At 43.5% G+C, this 21,267-nt stretch overlaps 1 long non-coding RNA gene across 1 annotated transcript in view; it reads right to left on the bottom strand.

Moving 5' to 3' along the window:
• Positions 1-1,306: 1,306 nt before the first annotated feature.
• Positions 1,307-21,267, bottom strand: part of LOC131913436 (uncharacterized) — a 123,152-nt gene continuing 103,191 nt past the window's right edge. The window contains exon 6 of the long non-coding RNA XR_009379891.1: positions 1,307-1,505. This is a non-coding gene — a long non-coding RNA (uncharacterized LOC131913436). The remainder of the gene's footprint in view (positions 1,506-21,267) is intronic.

Below are 21,267 nucleotides of genomic sequence, written 5' to 3'. Positions count from 1 at the left end.
CAATTTCTTTCAAGCTCTAAAAAGAATTTACTTGAAATAAAAATTATGCTTAAAAAAAAGTCAGGGAGGCCTGCTCTTTTCTGAAGGGACATGGAGGAGGAATGGTTCTGGGGGAGAGGGGAGGTGTGTGTGTGTGTCTGTGTGTGTGTGTGTGTGTGTGTGTGTGTGTGGACTGGAAGGAGTGGAGGGAGGGGAAACTGAGGCCGGGATGTATGGAAAATAAAAAAAAATAATAAAGATGGGGGGGGCAGTCATAAAAGGCCACACATTGAACTATCCCATTTGTGTGAAGTGTCAAGAACTGACAACTCTATAGAAACAGAAAGTAGGTTAGTGACCCCTAGGGCTTGGAGGATGGGAGCCTGGAGGGAAAGGGAGATTAACTCAGAATGGGTAGCAAGTTTGTTTTAGGAGGAATGGAAATGTTCTAGAATTGATTGTGGTATAATGTATGCATGAATGAATGTACTAAGAATCATTGAATCATAAACACTAGATGGGTGAATTACACAGGATGTTGATTATATCCCAATAAAACTGTTAGAAAACTAAGAATACTTTAAGCACTTAGAGAAATTTAAGACCATTGTAGTATCGAAGTGTGTGATCTTTTCTCTAGTACACTGTTGCTGTTTTATTTTATTTTACAAAAGGATCAGCCCATGACAGACTGGAAGACAAAAAGAAGATCCCCAACCCTACCAAGCCAATGCTCAAGTATATTGAATTATTGAAAAATGTGAATTTTTCATCACTTAAAAGAGAATCTGGTCTTCAGAAACAAAATTGATTTCATTACCTGCTAATGGGTTATGATCTGGATTTCGACAAATATGGCAGCATCCATATCTATAGGTTCTATATCTATGGGTTTAACCAATTGTGAATAAGAGAAAAAAGAAAAAATGCATCTATACTGAACACATGTAGACTTTTAGTCTTGTCACAGCTTCCTAATAATTATCTACATAGCATTTAACCGCCTTGGTATTATAGGTAATGGAGAGGGGACTAAAAGTATTGGGGAGGATGTGCACACATGAAATGAAAATTCTATGTCATTCTATATAAGGAACCTGAGAGACCTGTAGTATTCACTGGGGGTCCTGGAACCTGTGACCCTCAGAGGCTGGGAGGACTGTACTGAAAAATACTGCCCTGGAGCATAGCATCCTAACAGGAGATCTTCACAAACCATCAGGCGCAAGTAGAGCCTCAGGAAAAACTAAATCCTTCACTGGACTCATGCTCTGCCCTGTATCCTCCATCACATGCTCCCCCTCAAGTCCTCCAGTACCATGCCAACATCACACTTTTCCAAACACACCTATCTAGCTCTGCTTCAGCATCCTGCAAATGAAGCTTTCTCTGTCCAGAAGTGATAGCACTCCATGGCCATCCACTTGGAAAACATCACGCTCTTCTCCAAGTTCTAGCTTAGACTGCACCTTCTTGGTGTTGGACTGGCTTCCTCTTTGCTCCTTCAACCCACGTTCCAGCCAAGTCTATAAAAATATGATTAGGCAGCATCACAATCACATGCCTGCCAATCTGTCCCAGGAGACTCATGAACTTCCTGAGACAGCTGTGACCTCATCTCTGCATCCTGGCACTCACCAAGGGAGAAATACATGGCCATTGATTGAAGCAGAAATTCAGTGTAGCTCACCCCAGTTGGGGTGACAACTTGGACACATCCTGTCAGCCAGGCAGGGCCCTCCAAGTAAAATCCAACCCATCTACATCCTTGGCCTGGACTCTCCTGTCCCTTGTGTTTCTGAACCGCATTGCCCAGCATGGTAGGCTTCCATGACAACCTCCATTTCCATGCAGCTCAGTACTTCCATCTTCCACTTTGGTATCAGCTGCCTCCTCTATTTCACACTGATCATCCGGGGTCACAGTATATCATTTCTAAGCTCCTTTTTTTCTGAGAAATTCTTCGCTTCACTATGACTCTTAGGGGTGAAATGTTAGCTTCCAAACATCGTACTCTAAAAGGATCTTTCCTCCTTTGCCATATTTGGCCTAAAATTTTACATCCAGCTGAACTCAAGCTAATATCCATCTATAACACATAGTATTATGTTAATCTGGTCACACACAACCCTTTCTTGCACATGACCATTTAGAGATATTAAATTAAAAGATTAAATTACCTCTGACTTGAAAAGCAGATGGAACTAAGCCCCATCTGGCCATGGTTTTGCCCTAACTAGAGGTAACCTCTGTTTCATTGGGACTGGGTTTGTTTCCATAGAGGTAATGAATCTGTAACCGCACAGCACTTAGGAGCAGGGCCTTCAGGAGTGGACTGTGTGGACTGGAACACTGACTCTGGTGTTTTCCAGCTCTGTGAGTTTATACACCTCTAATCTGTGCCTTCTCCTTTTTGTAAATAGTGCCAGTGTTTGTACATATGCCAGAGAATCCTCTGTAGGATTGAGGAACTCAACCAACTGCCACCAATGAAAAGGACCACAACACAGTGCCTGATTAAAACTAAGTTCTCAGTAAACCTGAGCTGTAGTCTTCACTGTGTTGAATACCTCCCATGCATGCAACCACTAAAGATCTAAGGAAAGGAAGCGGAAACTGATTTCTGTGCCAGGCCTTACTTTTTGGTGATACATGATACCTTATTTAACCCGTTTTTAGAGGGTTTTGTTTGTTTGTTCCTATTTTGTTCTTTTGAGACAAGGTCACACACTGTATATGTTAACCCAGGTTGACTTTAAGCTCCCAGGGATCCTCTGGCCTCAGCCCTCTGAATCCTAGGATTACAGGTGTGAGACATCACACCTGATGCCACTTTGTAAATTTAAGCTCAGAAACATTAGGTTAAAGATAGGTTTTTTTAAGTATCAAACCTAGTGGTGGTGGCACTCGACTTTAATTCCAGCACTGGGGAGGCAGGGGCAGGCATATCTTTGTGAGTTTGAGGCCAGCCTGATCTTCACAGTGAGTTTCAGGACATCCAGAGCTACACAGAGAAACCCTGTCTCAAACAAACAAACAAACAAACAAACAAAAATCAAAGAATGCTACTGTCTAGTACAGGACAAAATAATTGATGACTGATAGTTCTGTCAACAATTTCTCTCGCCCAAGATCAAAGAGCCAGTGAGTAGGAGGTGATGCTTGGCTACCCACCTGAGGCTGTGAAAGCACTGGCTGGCATGGTCTCCTGAACAGGTTCTCCTTCTCATTTATAGAGAGCCTTGTCCCACGTCCACTCATTTTAGCCTTTAAACCTCTGGAGAGCCCTCCTGAGAAAGAAATCTTAATGCCTCCAGATTATAACCTGGAACCTCAACCAAGTCAGGTGGCCAGTGAGGGACAGAGCAATTCCTGGAACTTGGATCCTCTGTGCCCATTGCTGTTGACCTCAGCTGGTCTCTCCCAGCTCTCTGGAGCCATGGTCCTGGACTGTGGACCTATGTGTGGGTCTTGGTGGTTTTCCAAGGGAGGATACTGCCAGGGTGCAGTGTTGAGCTCAGCCCAGAAATCTCCTGCCACGACTCTACACACTTCGTCGTTAGGGCAGCTGGGCTGGGTGATGACAGAAGTCACCCTTTCACACCCCCTTATGTGGGCGAGCTGGTGCCCACAGTTAATCCCAAGCATTCAATAGGCTGAGGCTGCCTGGACTACATAATGAGTTCAGGGTTCAAAATGAGTTCAAAAAATTGTATTAATTGTGTTAAAAAAATAAAAAAGATAGAGCTATGGAGTAGGAAGGAAAGAAAGAAAAAGGAAGAGAAGCATTTTTTTTGAAGGGTGGAGATGTAGCTCAAGTAGCATACTTGCCTATCATGTGCAATGCTCTATTCGAGCCCCAGTGCCATGGGAAAAGAACAGGAACATAAAAAAATAATAACATAAACAATCCCCTCTTTCTTTCCTTCTCTCCTTCTCCCCCTTCCTTCCTTCCTTCCTTCCTTCCTTCCTTCCTTCCTTCCTTCCTTTACTTCACTTCCCTCCCTTTGTGGTTTTGTTGTTGTTTTGTTTTGTTTTGTTTTTTGGCTCTGATGGCTTTCTTCCAGTAGTTCTCAGGCAGAACCATGCTAGTTCATCTAAAAGGATCTTGTAATTTAAGTCCAAAAAAAGGAGAAGGGATGGGCATATTGATCCTTTCCTCTTAACTGATATTCACTATTTATTAGTTTAGTTCCACAGAATCTGATTCTAATCCTAATACTCTCTTACAAGTCATGTGAAATCTGAATATCCATGTAAAACACAAATACTTTTATTTCTTCCTTGATGATATATTAGTCAGCCCTCTGATACTAGAACAAAATAATAGAGACATTTCGTTTTGTTTATTTTTGAGGTTTTATTTTAATCAAGACATCTCTCCCTTCCCTTTTCTTCCTCCAAACCCACTCATAAACCCTCCCACTCTCCTTCAAATTTATGGTCTCTTTTTAATCAAGTGTTACTGCATGCATATATGTATTTGCATACACGTATATACTTCCAAATATAACCTGTCGAGTCCATATAACGTTACTTATAGGTATGTTTTCAGGGCTGACTGTTTGGCACTGGACAATCAATTGGTGTGTTCTTCCTGGGGAGGACCACCTCTCCCACTCCCGGCTTCACTCAGCGTCTGCATTCTTTGTGTCGGGCTGTGGCTTCATGGGCTTTCCCTCTCAGTTTGGTATGTTCGTTGGTGTCCTTGTTCAGCTCATGGGCAGACATGTTGGTGAGACTTTACAGGGATAGCTTCTGATGTTGCTAGGAGACACAACCTCACATCAAAATGATCTTCTGGTTCTCACAGTCTTTCCTCCTGTCTTCTACAATGTTCCCTGAGCCTTAGGTATGGGAGTGTTTTGAAAATGTATCCATTGGGAACGGGCTTCAGAACTTTGTATATTGATTGGTTGTGGTTTTCTTTAGTCGTCTCTGTCTGTTACACAGAACTTTCCTTGATGAGGGATGAAGACTGTGCTTATCTGTGGGTGTAAGGACAAATGTTTATAGATTGTTGTTAGGGATTACACTGGTTTAGTAAATTAGTGTAGATTCTCCTCCAACAGCCATGAACCTTAGTACTTAAAAGTTAGCAAGGTTTCCAGTATCAGGCATGGTATCCCTCTTGTTGAGCGGGTCTTCAGTCCTATTAGCCATTGGTTACTGCCAAGGTATGTGTGCTACTACTGTACCTGTGTGGGGCTTTTGCACTATGCTGGTTGTTAATGTGGTTCATAGGCATCAAAGTTGGGCGGGATTATCAGCTGCCTCCTTTGGAAGCTGGCATGCACATTCTGGTACCATGAAAGCTAGTCTGAAAGGAGGGGACATTCAGGCCACTTCCAGCACAGGGGCTTCTGAGTTGTTTCTGAAGTGTCTTCAACAATAGGGACTGACCTTCTACCTGTGGGAGATGGGGGTAACCAAGGGCAACAGCAATAGGCTGTATGTTTAGGAAGCAGATGCAATAAACTTTAACAAAGTTGGCTCACTATTTCAGATGTATTGATCTGCCCATGGTCCACTGGCATGTTATTCTTGGGCCCGTGGTAAAGCAGCACATCAAGGCAGGAGCACAAGGCAGAAGAAGTCACCTAGCAACTCCCCTGTTTGAAGAGGTGTCCCTGCCCTAGCTGCTGGCTTTTCAACCTTCTTCAAATGACAGTCTGAATCTTCTGCTCTCTGCTCTGAACTGGAAACCCCCCAAGTCATGTGATACTAGAAGGCTGCCCTATTCCTGACCCGCCTCTACCTGGCTTCTTACTCTGAAGGTCTGTCTGTTGATCCTGATCCAGCTGAAAATGGCACAAGGCCAAGAGCACAGATACTCACTTCCAGTTGCAATGTCCTGTCTCGTACCAAGATGAGCTTTTCCTAGGCTACATTTACTCATTTCTTGTGCTTTCAACCACTGAGGAAACATAGAATGAGTCTTCTCCATCTTCTGCATAAAATCATCCAGTGTTGAAGCTGCTTTGAAAACAATGAATGCATCCTTCTAAGGCTTTTCTCCACGCTGGCAAGGTTACCAGTGACTCTCCTGGGTCTTTGCTTTCCAGACGCTCACTACTTAGACATTTCCTGGCTTGATGTATTTACTCTTGAAGAGTTTTTTGTTTTGGTTTGGTTTTCTCCAGAAGATAAATGAGCTATCCTAGGTTGCAGATGCCTAAAAAGATCTGAAAACTAAATGCTACATAAGTGTCTGGGTTAAGATTCTGGGGCAGAAAAGGGTGATTACTGGGACAATTTGAATGCAACCTATAAAGGATCTAACAGTAGTCAAGGTCAAGTCCCTGGTTTTGACCATTGAGCTACAGTTTTGTAAGACATTAACATTTGGGGAAACTCAGTGAAAGGGAAATGTTTGTTCATAAAATAAAACACCTTTCAAAATCTAATATTTAAAAGTGAAAATGTCATGTGCGTGCGTGTGTGTGTGTGTGTGTGTGTGTGTGTGTGTGTGTGTGTGTTTCCGAAGATCAAACTCAAGTAACACATTCACTCTATCACTAAGCCACACCCTGCCCCCCCCTCCAGTGAAGTTTTTTAAAAACTGGTCTTTCAGATGCTGTATTAGATGTAGGCCTAGAGGGGGAGGGTGGGGTTACTGTCACTGTCTTGCTAAATGTTCACGCTATCAAACTGCTTTCTAAATATTTATTTTTATACCTACAGAACTGCGCTGCTCTCAACTTTGGGCAAAGAAACTTCTTTTTGCAGTAGGTAGTGATTAATCCAGAAGCTGATAACCGGTCAAATTGACAAGTATAAATAATTCCAAGTGCTCAGTCACAGATGGGACACCAATACCAACATCCAAGTATCAGGGAACTTTGAGAAAGGGGGGACAGAAAGAATGTAAGAACCAGTAGAAGGGGGAGGAGAGCTGTGAGATGCTGACTTCTGAAAATGATGTGGCTGTTGCAGCCATCGACCCACAGGGCCTAGGGTTCCCTGCACAAGACCTGTACAGGACCAAGCCACTCAAAATTCCAGCATGGATGGGGGTGGGGCCCCTGAGGCCTCACCCTTATCAGATGAGCTACTGGCTGTAGACAACCACTAAAGGGAAAAAGGAGAGCCTCTTCTGGGGACACGGCCACTGATAAGGTTGTTCATGCCCCAGTGGATGGCCATGGAGACATGCACATATCTGAAGCACTGATTGGACTCAAGATGCTATTAATAATAATAACAAAAGAAGACATGAAGTTGAGAGGGAGATGGGATTGTGGTGCTAGGAGCTGGAGGGAGGTAGTGGTGGATGGCTATGATCAATATGTATTATATAAACGTATGAAACTTTCACAGAATAAAAGATATTAGTGGAGCTAGAGCGACAACTCAGCAGTTGAGAACATGTGCTACTCTTGAAGAGGACAGACCTAAATCTGATTTCCAGCACCTATACCAGGGTCTCACACCACCAGGGGATCTGATGCCCTCTTCTTGCCTCCCCAGACACCTGCACTCACATGAATACACACACACACACACACACACACACACACACACACACACACACACATAGAGAATTAAAACTAAAATAAATCTTTATTAAAAATATTTTTAGATGTGTGTCATAGTGCATGCCTTTAATCCCAGCACTTGAGAGTCAGAGATAGGCAAATCTCTGTGAGTTAGAGGCCAGTGTGGTCTATATAGTAAGTTGCAGGAAAGCTGGGATACATAGAGAGACCCTGTCTCAAATACATATATACATATATATGTATACACACACACACACACACACACACACACACACACACATATATATATATATATATATATAAAACTTTTAAAAAACACAATTTCCAGAATTTCTTTCTTTATATAGTCTAGAGTTGACATTTCCCAGCAGAGATCTTTCTGGGAGATTTGGGAGGTAACAGAGTGTTGTTGTGTGGTGGAGCAGGCACCAGGCACTGTTAGTTACAGCTTTGCATAATGTTACTTCTCTGCTAGTTCACCTTGATGTAAAGGTTCATGGCCACTGTACCTGCTGATCCATTTCTGCCTCTCCAACTCCTCCGCTGGTGCATATTTAGCTGTCTCCGTGAGGAAAGGCACTCCTGGGAAGGAACAGTTTGGAAACTTGAGACTCCGCATTCCATATTTAATAGGAGTTAGGCATTTTCCGGGAAACTTCAGTTCACAGTACACTCTGCATCTCTCCTGCACATCAGTACTCATCATATGACTTTCCCATGAAAGACTGGCCTGAATCATGATCCTTCTTCCCAGGGTAAGAAACTTGTTTAGTGAGCCGGGGTTACTAGCGCATCTCTGTCAACAGTTGCCTTGGTTACCTTTTCAGTCACCACAACCTAGCTGAGTTACCATCACCTGCAAAACTCCCAACCTTTCCCCACAGGAGTTGGTCTCAAGCCAAGTCCTCCAGTTCATTCTCACACTGTTGTTTTTTTTTGTTTTTGTTTTTGTTTTTCCAGCTGAAGCTTTAACTTTATATTACTCTCCCTAATATTTTATCTTTGGGCTTCTGGTTCATCATGTCAGCTGTCCTGATAACCTTGAATGTGGGAGTGGATTCCTAACAGACCATTTGGTGCTGCTTGTACACTTGAAAAAAAAAAAACATACTCACTGCCTAATTCAGGTTGGTGTGAAGGACAGAGCCATGCAGTCTGTCAGCCTGACTAGATGTGAAGCTATCTAGAGACCCTCATATTTTGACTGCAGACAAAGTCACGTGTTTTAAGCTGAGCCACAGAAATATGGTAAGATGCCATCAGTTTAGCATTTTCCTGACTCATCAGAAGAAACAAGATACCTGTGTAGTGATCCTAACCAGTGTAACTTGTCTTACAACTTTAGGATTCAGATAAGAGTCATATAATTTATTTTCCAGATTGGTCTCTTTAAATCCACATGTGCTCAAATCAAATAGTTGTTTGGGCTGCTTTACAAAATATCACAGACTTGATTAAAAAACAAAAACCATGAACATATTCTCCTGAAGTCCTGGAAACTGGGGTGTAGGTAGTCACTTCCTTCTGGAGGCTTCAAGCCATGATCTGTCCTCAGCCTCTGCCTTGCTCCTGGGTTGCTGGCATCCCTTGGCATCCCTTGACTTGCAGGCCCCTCACAACGGTCTCTGCCTCTTCTTACCATGGGTACCAGCTGCACTAGACTTGGAGATACATTAACCCTTCCCTCTCCTTGGGTTCGCTTGTACAGCTGGTTCTTGCCTAAGGAATCTGACTCTGTCTGCCCGGTTGCTGCCAGCGGTGTTGCTGTTGAAATCTGAAGGCTTCATCTAGCCTTCTAAACTGATATTAATACTCCCAAGCCCTCAAAGGGCTGGTTAGTGTCCCCAGTGTTGGTGTGAGACAAGAATATTGCATGCTCTCCTGGGCTCCTGGAGCAGATGGGCTGGGAGGATATTTCAGCCTTAGTCACAGGAGCAAGGAACGAGCAAGCCACCATTTCCCATTTCTTCCTCCCAGCTGCCTGGCTTCTCCCTTAGGAGTACAACAGGTATTTAGAAATGTTGTTTAAAAGCACTGATTCCTTACTTGGGCCCACTGGAAATAGGGTCAAATCCTGGCATCTATATATATATATATATATATCCTTTAGTCATATTACTGTTGGCTTTTACAATATCCCACCTCAGAACTCCAGCTTTAGCACTCCAAAATGTGTTCCCATCATCGTCTTAAGCCTGCTGTCACTTTGGGTTCCAGGGACAACAGGACATATTGATAAACACCTCTATGACAAAGGACTGTTTCTCCACCCTGAGCACTGGTGAGCCTGAGCCTCAAGACCACTCCTCAGATGAGGCCAGTTATCTGTGATGATGGAGGCAGCACTCTGCAGAGAACCACCTTAAGAGAAGCCTAAAGACATAAAGAATTTTCTGATCTACCTTGTACAACCTGACCAAATCTTGACCCAGACTGCTTCATTATGCAAGCCTTTTGCCCTCTGCCCCAATTCTTCCTCAATTCAAACTTAAACCTCATGTCAGTCCCCTGAAAATGGACTTTGGGGTAGGTCTGGACACCTCTATCTGTTCTTCTTCCCAGTGCACACATTGATGAAATCTCCTCTCTTTGTCGCCATTATTCATCTTTAATTGGCATATCAGGACAAGTGGCTCCATTGGGATTCCTGAGACAGGCATTCTGCCCCCAAACTCTCATAACACGAGAGCCTATGGTGGAAGCCATGCATGATTCAGGTATGTCCACCTCAATCCATGAGAGATGTGGTAATACTTATTCTACATGAAAATTAGTTCTGATTTCTCCCCCCCCCCCCCGCCAGGCTCCTCCCCCTGTGGAATTTTGCTCAGCTGCTCCCAGCAATCAGCACTTCACACCAAGAAATACAGAGAGCAGCTTCCATCAAGCCAAGCATTAGGAGGAAATGCCAAGTTTCACCCTTCAGGTAGTGGTGCAGTTGCCCACGTTCCCAGGGCTGGAGAAGACCGTTCACTCGATTGTTATCCAAGGAGACTGGCTGTCTTCGTCTCGCTTGCTGGCAAGTTTCAAATGGAAGCGTAGTGAGGCAGAGAATTTTTTAAATTCCACTTTCTAGGCACTCTGTTACAAATCTAGTCCAGATTCATAGCATTAATTAATTTCAAGTTTGGAAGTCAGAGGTCATTAGATTTACTCCATTTGCACATTCTTGTTTTTTTGAAAGCTAACAAACATTTCACACATCCTGGTTATTGGGCTTTTTGCCCAAGTTTCTCAGAAATAGTGGATGATGGCTCTGCAGTCATGTTCCCAAGTTCTAATGAGATTCATCTGAAGCTGGACTGTAATCAGCGTGACCTCCAGTCTGACGTCTTCCCTCTGGAATTGCCTTACTGCTCTCCGGTTGGAGAATTACTCCTCTTGAGGAAGAACAACCCGGTGCATTAAAAATGATGCCTCCTCCAATACGTGCAGGGCCTGGCTTGCCCTGGCTGTTTTCTTGCCTCAATTTCCTAAAAAAGCTTTTCTCTCACTTGTTTGTCTCGGCTCAGCTTGCACATTAGTATTCCTGACACTGGTCTTGCAAGTTTGGTTGCCCTGCTTTGGGAATCACTTTCGGCCCTCTGCCCCGCCCACTGTTGTAGGTGGGCTTTGGAATCCTGTGCTCTCCCTCTCTCCCAGTCCCAACTTCGCCCTAGGCATCCCTCCTTCCCTTAACGGAGTTCCTGCTGTGTGTTAGGGCCGGCACTAGCCTTCTCGGGAGTTAGTAGCCCTTTGCTGCCTGCCCTTACAAGCTCCATTATTCAAATAATTATATGAATATGTATGAGACCACAGCTCCAGACCTGTGCAGACACACTTATCACCCTAAGAGCTCGTAGAAAAACTTCATTTTCTTCAATCAATTTAAAGATGGAGGCAATATTACTGGGATCTAAGAGATGAATGGGACATTTACCGAAGTCGGAAAGGGAGAGAGAACAACCCAGTTAACAAAACGGGCAAAGGAGCCAGGTGGTAGTGGCACATACTTTTAATTCCAGGAGGCAGAAGCAGGTGGATCTCTGAGTTTGAGGCCAGCCTCGTCTACAGAGCAAGTTCCATGACTGCCAGGACTACACAGAAAAACCCTGTCCCAAACAAACAAACAAACAAACAAACAAACAAAGGGAGGGTGGGGGAGGTGCGAATGATCTGAACAGAATTTGAATTGAAGAGGATGCACTGATGGTGTTTATGTGTGAAAAGGTGTTTATGTGTAATCTTTAGAAAATGGCTAGTTAAAACAGTAATGGTGGGGCTGAAGGTGTAGTTCAGCAACAGAGAACTTGACTAGTTAGTATGTAAGGTTCTATTTCTAGACACATAAAGACCACAATGTTATACACAAAGTAGAATGGCTAAACCCAAAACATCGACAACACCATATGCCTGAGAAGATGTGCAGAAACGAGACTCTGACTTTCCGCTGGTGAGAATGAAAGATGTCACAGTCACTTGGAGGGACAGTTTGGTAGTCTCTTACAAAACCAAACACACTCTTGCCAAATGACCCAGCAGGCTCGCTCCCTCTTGGTATTTGCTCAAGGGAGCTGAAAACTTACATCTGTACAAAAATCTACACACAGATGTTTATCGCAGCTGTGTTTATAACAGTCAAGACCTGAAAGCATCAGCGATGTCCTTTAACAAGAGAAAGGATAAACGGATGCATTCCTGCAACGAACTATTATGCAGATGACAAAGAAATGAGTTACTACCCCACAGAGATAAGCAGGAATCTTAGAAGCATATCACTGAGGGAAAGAGGCCAATCTGGAAAGCTATAGAGTATATTTTTCCAGTGATAGACTGCTCTAGAAAAGGCAAAACTGTGGAGGTAGTAAGAAGATCAGTACTCATCAGAGGTCTGAGGAGAAGGAAGGGTACATATGTGGAGAACAAGGAACTTTTAGAACAGTGAAAGATTCTATATGATGCTACAGGGCAGTGGTGCTCAACCTGTGGGTCAAGACCCCTTTGGTTCAAATGACCTTTTCAAAGGGGTCACCTAAGATCATCAGAAAACACAGATATTTACATTACAATTCATAGCAGTAGCAAAATTACAGTTAGGAAGTAGCAACAAAGATAATCTTATGATTGAGGATCACCACAACATGAGGAACTGTATTAAAGGTCGCAGCATGAGGAAGGTTGAGAACCACTGCTATAGGGTGCCTGCCATAGCCCGGTTGTTTAATCCCACAGAATGTAAATACAGTCAGCACTGATGTAAATTAAACTGTGGTGTTCAGGTAGCAACAGTGTGTGAATGTGGGGTCACTGACTTAACAAACTGCAGTGTGACAGTGTGACAGCATCACAGTGTCACAGTGTTGGTGGAGGTAGAGGCTGTGTATGGGGATGGGACTGGGCAAGACGATGTACGCAAACTCTTTGTCTCCCCCCACCCTTTTTATGAAACATGAAAAGTGCTCTAAAAAAACAAAGCCTACTAATTTTTTCAAGGGGTGAAGGAAAGAGAAACAGGTTGCAGAGAGAGAATAATACTTGCAGAGGCCCTCTGGCCTAGGGAAGCTTCGGCACGATGCAGGACTGAAGGAAGGCATCATGAGCATTCCAGAAAGACTTGGTGGGAAGGAGAGACAATTGTGGCCCAGACTCTGCAGGCTCTGGTGAGCTGCTAAGGCTTTACTTTATTCTGGAGGTGTTGAGACCCCGCCCCCCCCCCAAGTAGATTTAAGGTTATGGTGACAAGATATCAGTGGTGAGAATACAACTAGATTTGTATTTCAAACTTTATAAACAGTCATTTATTTACTAGGGGTGGGGTACGTATGAACCGCCAACACGTGTGCAGATTAGAAAAGACTGTGGGGGCTGGGCAGTGGTGGTGCAGGCCTTTGATCCCAGCACTCTGGAGGCAGAGGCAAGCAGGTCTCTGAGTTCAAGGTCAGCCTGGTTTACAGATCGAGTTCCAAGACAACCAGAGCTATACAGAGAAACCCTGTCTCAAAAGAATTAATTAATTAATTTTTTTAAAAAGGCAAAAAGAGAGAAAACATTGTGGGAGTTGTTCCTGCCCTTCTGCCATGCGGGACACACAGACAGAACTCGGGTCATCACTCTTGGTGGCAAGTACGATTGTCTGCTGAGCCACCTCCCTGGCCTACATTTGTATTTCTGGGGCGTGGAGGATACACTGGAATACTGAAGGGGCCAAAGTGGACATGGGAGGGCAGCTAATCGTGGCTCAGTGGGGAAAGGAAGGTGGCCCTGAATGGGAGTGGGTGCTGCGGGAGTGAATGGGAAAGAGGAATAAGATAGATCCAGGGTTTACCAGCACAGAATTCATAGGAAATGGGGAGGAGGAAGGAGCCAGGCCTGTTTCCTTGGTGAATGTGTGATTGTCCAACGAGAATTTCATGTTTTAGAGATTTCTCTCCCTTTTTAGCCATAGTCTCTTTTCAGGTTTTTGACTCATGCAGATTTCTTACCTTCTTAAAAATCCATTTCCTCCAGTGGAACCACCGTCCCTTCTGCACCACAAAGGACTCTAGTCACTAGAATTGCACTCATAAAGCCAATGAAACATTTTTGTGGCATCTGCAGGATGAGGAACTGCCATACTTACCACACAGTCACAGATCTGTGTACTGGGGCAGGAGCTGTTTCCAGAACCCCACACTCCTACCCCTATGCTAAAATCCATGGATGTGGAAGTCCCTTATATTGAAGAGAACAGATAATGTTACCCAGGTAATATAACCCATGTAAAGGCTCCTGTAAACTTTAAATCATCTCTAGATAAATTAGGATGCCTGTGACTGTTAATATTGTCAACTTGACAGGACCTGAAAAGTGTCTTGGAGACAAATCTCTGGGTACCTCTCTGAGGAATTATCATGATTAGGTTAACTGAGGTGAAAAGACTCACCTCAGATATGGGCAGCACCACTCCCTAGGCTTGGGTCTTGAACTGAATAAAAAGGAGAAAGCTAGATGAGTCCCACCAGTGTTCTCTGCTTCCTTACCATGGATGCAATGTGACCAGTGAGCTTGAGCACCTGCCACAGGACTACCCCACCATGATAGACACCCTGGACCTGTAAGTCCAAATAAACCTCCATGGAATATTCCTTTACACTGTGTGAATATATGCCACTGTGATTGGTTTAACAAAGAAGCTGACTGGCCAATAGCTGGATAGGATAAGCTTAGGTGGAAGAGCCAAACTAAGAATGCTGAGAGGAAGAAGGATGGAGTCATGAGAAGTGAGCAGATACAGAGAGAAGCAAGATGGACATGCCGTACTGAGAAAAGGTACCAAGCCACTTGGCAAAGCATAGATAAAAATATGGGTTAATTGAAATGTAAGAATTAGCTAGTAACAAGCCTGAGCTATTCGCTGAGCATTTATAATTAATAGTAAGTCTCTGTGGGATTACTTGGAAGTGGCTTGTGGGACAAAAACTTCCACCTACAAACCATTATGTTGCTTTTGTTGGGATATTTTATCAGAGCAACAAAAAAAGGACTAATTAGATAGCTAATTCAATATAAATGTTATGTAGAGTTGTTATTCTGCATTGCTTAATGGAAAAAAAAAAGGTTTGTGTATCAATGTTGAGTGTGGCTTCAATTTAAAAAGCATTTTTTGATGAGCTAGGAGATGGCTCGACAGGGCAAATGCCTCTGTGCAAGCATGAGGATCTGAGTTCAGATTCCCAGCACCCAACAAAAAACTAGGGGAAAAAGGGCAGGGACAGGCAGATCCCTGGAGCTCATTGGCTAACCAGTCTAGGCAAGTCAGTGAGCTCCAGGTTCAGTAAGATCCTGGCTCAAAAAATAAGGTGGACAATTTAGAAGATACTCAACATTGACCTCAGGCTTCTACATGCACACATCCACATGAACACATATGTACATATCACATGCATACATATCACAAACATACCAATATTTTCTTTTCTTTTGGTTTTTTGACACAGGGTTTCTCTATGTAGTCCTGGCTATTCTGGAGCTCACTGTGTAGAACAGGCTAGTCTGGAACTCACAGAGATCCACCTGCCTCTGCCTCCTGAGTGTTAGGATTAAAGGTATGCACCACCACCACCCTTCAGCCTATATAAATATTTTTAATCCAAGGTTGGTTGAGTTCCTGGACATGGAACCCATAGGTCTAGCCTAGACACTGTTCTAGATAAATCACTATCTCACTGAATCATTCCGAGACCCCAAGGAAAGACTATGGTGATCATCATCCTCACTGACAAATGTGGAAACAGAAGTGCAGAGATCATATGACTTGTCTGTATTTACTCAGCTAGGATTTGAACTCTGGCTCTGGAATCCTGGCTCTTGTCCATTATGCTGATTGTCTCTTAAATATGTTCTTTCTTCAAGACTGTTCTAACTGAAGAGAAATTTTCCTTTATCTCTTGTGTCTAAAAAATGGGGGGTGAGGATCTGAATCATCAAATAGAATACACATAACCCAGTGGGAAAGAGGAAAGGCAAGGAAATGAACGACTCTGGCCTATGGGCTCATCTGAAATAGGGTGGGGTAGGGGTGGACAGAGATAGACAGAGACACAGACAAAGAGAACTAAAGGAGCTACAGGAGTCGCTGAGATCCAGCCGATGCCAACAGCTCTCCAGGGCATCTGGCTGTTTTCCTAACAGTAACAAGGGGAATATCAATCTGCTGGGAAGCATGAGAAAGCAAGATGTGAACACTTGATTCCTGACACAGCATGCTGAAATAATCCCACGAAGACCAAGACAGGGGTGGGCCTTGGCCAGACATCTGATGCTGTGATTCCGAAGGAAGAGAGCTTGTCGTGTCTCAGGGGAATGTTTTAACTCGCCTGACATGGCCTTATGGGATCTTCTGGGGGTGAGCAGGCCCTAGGCATCTGCATTTTTATAAAATTCCTCAAATGAATTCTGGCAGGAGTCCTCAGAAGGCAGACTGTTCCAGAGTCAGACAGCTGGTACTTAGAAGAGTTCTCCCGGTGGAGTGTGTGTATGCGTGTGTGTGTGTGTGTGTGTGTGTGTGTGTGTGTGTGTGTATGGTGTGTGTGTGTGTGTGTATGGTGTGTGTGTGTGTGTGTGTGTGTATGAATGCATATGTACACATGCTGCTACATGTACATGGAGATCAAAATACAACCTCAGGTGTCTATTCTGTTTGAACCAGGTGTCTTATTGCTTACCGCTGTGTGCATAGGCTGAATGGTTCACAAGCTTCTAAAGATTCTATCTCTCCCTTCCACATCTGACCACAGAAGCACTGTGATTACAAATTCTCCCTACCACGTCCAACTTTATGTGAACTTGGGGCCCTAACACCTTTGTGGCAAGTGCTTTGCCCATTGCACCACCTCCCCAGCCCTATCCTAGTGAAACGTTCACCTAGTGTTTAAGAGACAAGAAATCAAACTCACAAACACAAGTCAACCTGGAAGCCCTAGAATTATTAGGACCTAGATGAAGCTTGTGCTAGAGGCCTTGACTTTCTCATCTAGGCTCCAGGTGGGTCCATTGAGTTCTACAAGGAAGCCGTTGTACCATCTTCAGCATCTTCAGATGGACCAGAGGATGAGACCACAGAAAAGGGTCCTGTCCTCAAGGAAGGTCAACATCACTTCATTCCACTTCACCAAGAATGTGAGATGAGACCACATAGGCAGAAACTGAATTACACCCTTGGAACCAACTTTGGATAATATCAAAATAAGTGCAGACAGTGTGACAATTAATATTCACTGTCTTGACTGGATTTGGAACCACCCAGGTGAAACACTTCTGGGTGTGTCTGTGAAGGTGTTTTCCAGAGAAGTTTAGCTGAGGTTGAAGGCCCACTATAGATGGCTCCATGGACTGGAACCTTGAACTGAATAAGAAGGGGAAAGGGGAGGAAGCCAGCTGAGTATCGGCATTCATCTCTCTCTGCTTGCTGACACAATGCAACCATAGGCCTCACATTTCTGTAAGCCGTGCTGTCCTCGCTATGATAGACTGTGCCTTCAAACAGCCAAAAGAAACCCTTCCATCTTAATAAACCCTTCCACCTTAAGTTGCTTTTGTCTGGTATTTTGTCACAATGATTAGAAAAAGCAGCTAATGAAGATGGTTTGAGGATTATTATTATTAGTATTATGCCAATTACTATGATATCGACACTCCCCACTTGAGTCTAGAATAATTCCTTTGGTCTAACACTGAAAACCCTTTCTTCCCACCATTCGTTCCTCAAGTGACCCTCAGTGAAAAGTGAGAGGATTTTACAAGGTATGTATTATATATTCTCATGGTACACAATGAAGCTATACGGAAAGAAAAGCAGAGAAAAGATACACATATAATGGTCATGGTTCTACCTTGAATGTGCAGAGCTGTGGGAGTTAGAACAAGAGTGAACAAATGGTTAGGGATGTGTTTAGGGTGTGGGGTTCTGGGTACTTTATTCCATGATCAAAATAACTAGCAAAGTAACTAATCAATAAATGCAAATGGCCACACTGGACTGGACTGGACGTGTGTCATGATACATGGATTATGACAAACACAATTTGACAATAATTAAAACTATTTTAAAAGGTACACACAGAGAAAAAAATTACCCATAAATAATCCTGCCAGTCATAGCTACCTTCCATGGCTAAACACATTTTCCCTCCCAGGCCTCTCTGTAATTTATTTTATATAGTTGAGCTCATACTGAGACTATGATTATTTTATATTCTTTTTTGTTCTCATAGAGTTTATTTTTATATTTTTTATCTGTTTTATGTTCACAACAAAACTGAGTTGACTTAACATTAGGACATATGTGTATTTTTATTTCATGAATATAATTTTTACTGTCAGCATACTATTTCCTTATATAGGCATGATTTGATTTACTTAGCGTTTCTGAAACTGGACAGTAGGGTTGTTTCCAGTTTTTTGGGGAAAGTGGTAATGAGTAAGGCAATGATGAGCACTTCAGTGTATAACTCACCATACGACCACCCACACTCACAAGCATAGAGTTAGCTTTACTTCTTGAGAATAGAGGATTAGAAACATTGGCTGAACAAATACATTTTACAGCTTATTTTCCAAACCACCAGTTTGCTTCACAGAAGCTTCATGAACTTTATATCCTTCCTGAGAACTGAGAGGTTCCACACAATATACGCCTACCAATGGCAGTAGAGAGACCACTTGCTCCCCGTTCCTACCTACCCCTAAAGACATATTGTGTCAGTAAGTTTTCTGCTGCTGTAACAAAATACTCAACTGTGGTTTATTTTTTCTTAAAGGAGAGGTTATTTAGCTAACAGTTTTAGAGTCTAGAAGTCCAACATTGGGTGACTACATTGATTTGTCCTCTGGTGAGTACCCTTTGACTGGGTGACATCATGATAACACCACGGTGGGAGTTTGTGCAACGGATAGAGACCAATAGTGAGACAGGAAGCCAGAGCAACACCTGGGTCCTATAAGAACTATGCAATCCTCTGTGAAGGCACAACCCAAGCTTCCACCCCTCTCATCGGGTCTTACCTCCGAACAGTCCTATGTCATCTCAACATTGACACTGGAGGTCAAGCTTCCTTCATATGGGGTCACAATGAAATCATATTCAAATCACAGCACCTGTCCACTCCTAACCTCTATGACTAGACCACCATGGCAAGTGGTGAGATAGTTTATCAACAGGCTCTGTCCAGATGGGCCTGTTGTATTCACAAGGGTCTACCAAAGGAGAAGAGGGAGTCTAAAGAGACCCACAGAGACAGCTGTTCGAGAACTCCTCCAACTGAGTAGCTGGTTTTAAAGATGAAAGAAAGGGTCAGAAGTCAAGGAATTTGGAAAACCTTCAAAAGCTAAAAAAAATATCTTAAGAAACTGGATTCTCCCCAAGAGCCTCCAGAAAGCCACCTGTATAACCCCATGAAACCTCTATTGGACTTCTGACCACAGAGCTGGAAAGACATTAAGTTTGTGTTGTCTGAAGCCGGTAGATTGGTAATGGCTTGTTACCACAGCAACAGAGGATAATACACCAGCATTGGGGATTCATTTCATTCCAATAGTATTGATTGTCATTTTAATGTGTATTTTTTATTGGGAATAGAGTATATCTATTGGTTGTCTACTCAGAAAGTAGCTCCTCCTAAGAAATGCTTCTTCTAAGCATATGGACAAAATAAAGCTGGATAAGGAGCCAAACTGAGCCTTACAGAGCATTTCGTGTCATTTAAAATTCTGCAACCAGAGGGAGAAAAATGTCCCCAATCTTGTAGCTCTGTGGGTGCCTGGGGAAGAGGTGAGTCAGTGCAACTTCCAGAAGAGTCACATCGTGCTCTCTGAACCAAGCCTGTCCAGGAACTGGGTGGGATGAGCAGAGGGAAACAAGGATGGAGGTGGGGACACTCTGCTCTTCTGGCTGTGACCCTTTCACTGAACATCTTTTACCAAAAGAAATTCAGTTTTGTTTCTATCACTTACCACTAAGGTTTTCTTGGTTTTTTAGTTTCTGACTATCTCCTGTAGCCTAGACTGGCCTTGAACTTCATGTGTAACTGAAGATGACCTTAGACTTTTGATCCTCCTGCTTCCACCCTCCAAGTGCTGGGATTACAGGTGTGTGTGTGTGTGTGTGTGTGTGTGTGCCATTGTGCCCAGTTTATATAGTGCTAGAGAGCAAACCTAAGGCTTCACGAATGCTGAATAAGCACTCGACACCCCCCCCTCCCGCCCCCAGCCACCTCTGCAGTTCCCACTAGTACATTGGTTTTTAAAAGAAAGATTTTTTACTATTATTATTATCTGTGTGTGTGTGTGTGTGTGTGTGTGTGTGTTTGTGTGTGTGTTTGTGCCCATTGAGGCCAGAGGGGTCCAGTCCTCTAGAACTGGATTTACAGGCAGTTATGAGCCATCCATCATGGGTGTTGGGAACTGGACTTGGGTCCCCTGTAAGAGCAGCAAGAGCTCCTAAGCACCGAGTCACTTCTCCAGCCCCCTTCCTTCCTACTAATATAATCTTAATACAGAAATAGGAGCTTGAGGTGGGGTATGGAAATGGATGAACTCCACAGGACTGAATCACGATAGGGAAAAATGGACTGGCCATGACCATCCCCAGATCCTAAACTATGTGCTTAGGAGATTTGATATAATAATATGAGGGGGACAGAGAGAAAGAAGGAGAAAGACTGTCCCCAGAGAAGCAAGACTCAGTTATCCTCTGGACAGATACAGTATTAAAAGAGGTCTTTTTCTTAGCAGCCAACAGCCATAAATGACTAAGTCATGTCATTTGTTTATAACCATATCTTCTATTGAATAGCCAAAGTCTAATTGCCACCAGACATTGAAGATCTGCACCCATGAAGATGCCATAGAATTCTGGAACTTGGACTAACGACACCTGGTAAAAAATGCAACTGACAAGCACATTATGCTGCACCCTCCCTTTCCGTCAGGGAATTACCATGCTGTCCTCACCCCACCCCACTCCAGAGGAGCAAAAGTCCCAGTCCTGGAGACAGCCCTGCCTTTCCTTGACACTGTTTCCTGCTGATCCCCAGGGAATGGCGGCCACCCTAGAGCGACTGTCACTGGCCTGTGCTGATACAGCTCCCAGGTCAACTGTTCTAGAGTTGGCTACTGGCCAGTAGATCACCCATGACTACCACCAAATCAAAGTCAGTTACATGGTGAAAGATTTAAGGGTTTAGTTCTTCAAAAACTCCCAAGCCTGCCAAACTGAAGTGTGTAGTGCTCACCCTTTGTTATTTCCTAAACTTTCCCAGATAATCATTAAAAA

This window comes from Peromyscus eremicus, chromosome 6, assembly GCF_949786415.1.
Source record: "Peromyscus eremicus chromosome 6, PerEre_H2_v1, whole genome shotgun sequence".
Lineage (NCBI taxonomy): Eukaryota > Metazoa > Chordata > Mammalia > Rodentia > Cricetidae > Peromyscus > Peromyscus eremicus.
This window is presented reverse-complemented; position numbering and strand designations above follow the sequence as displayed.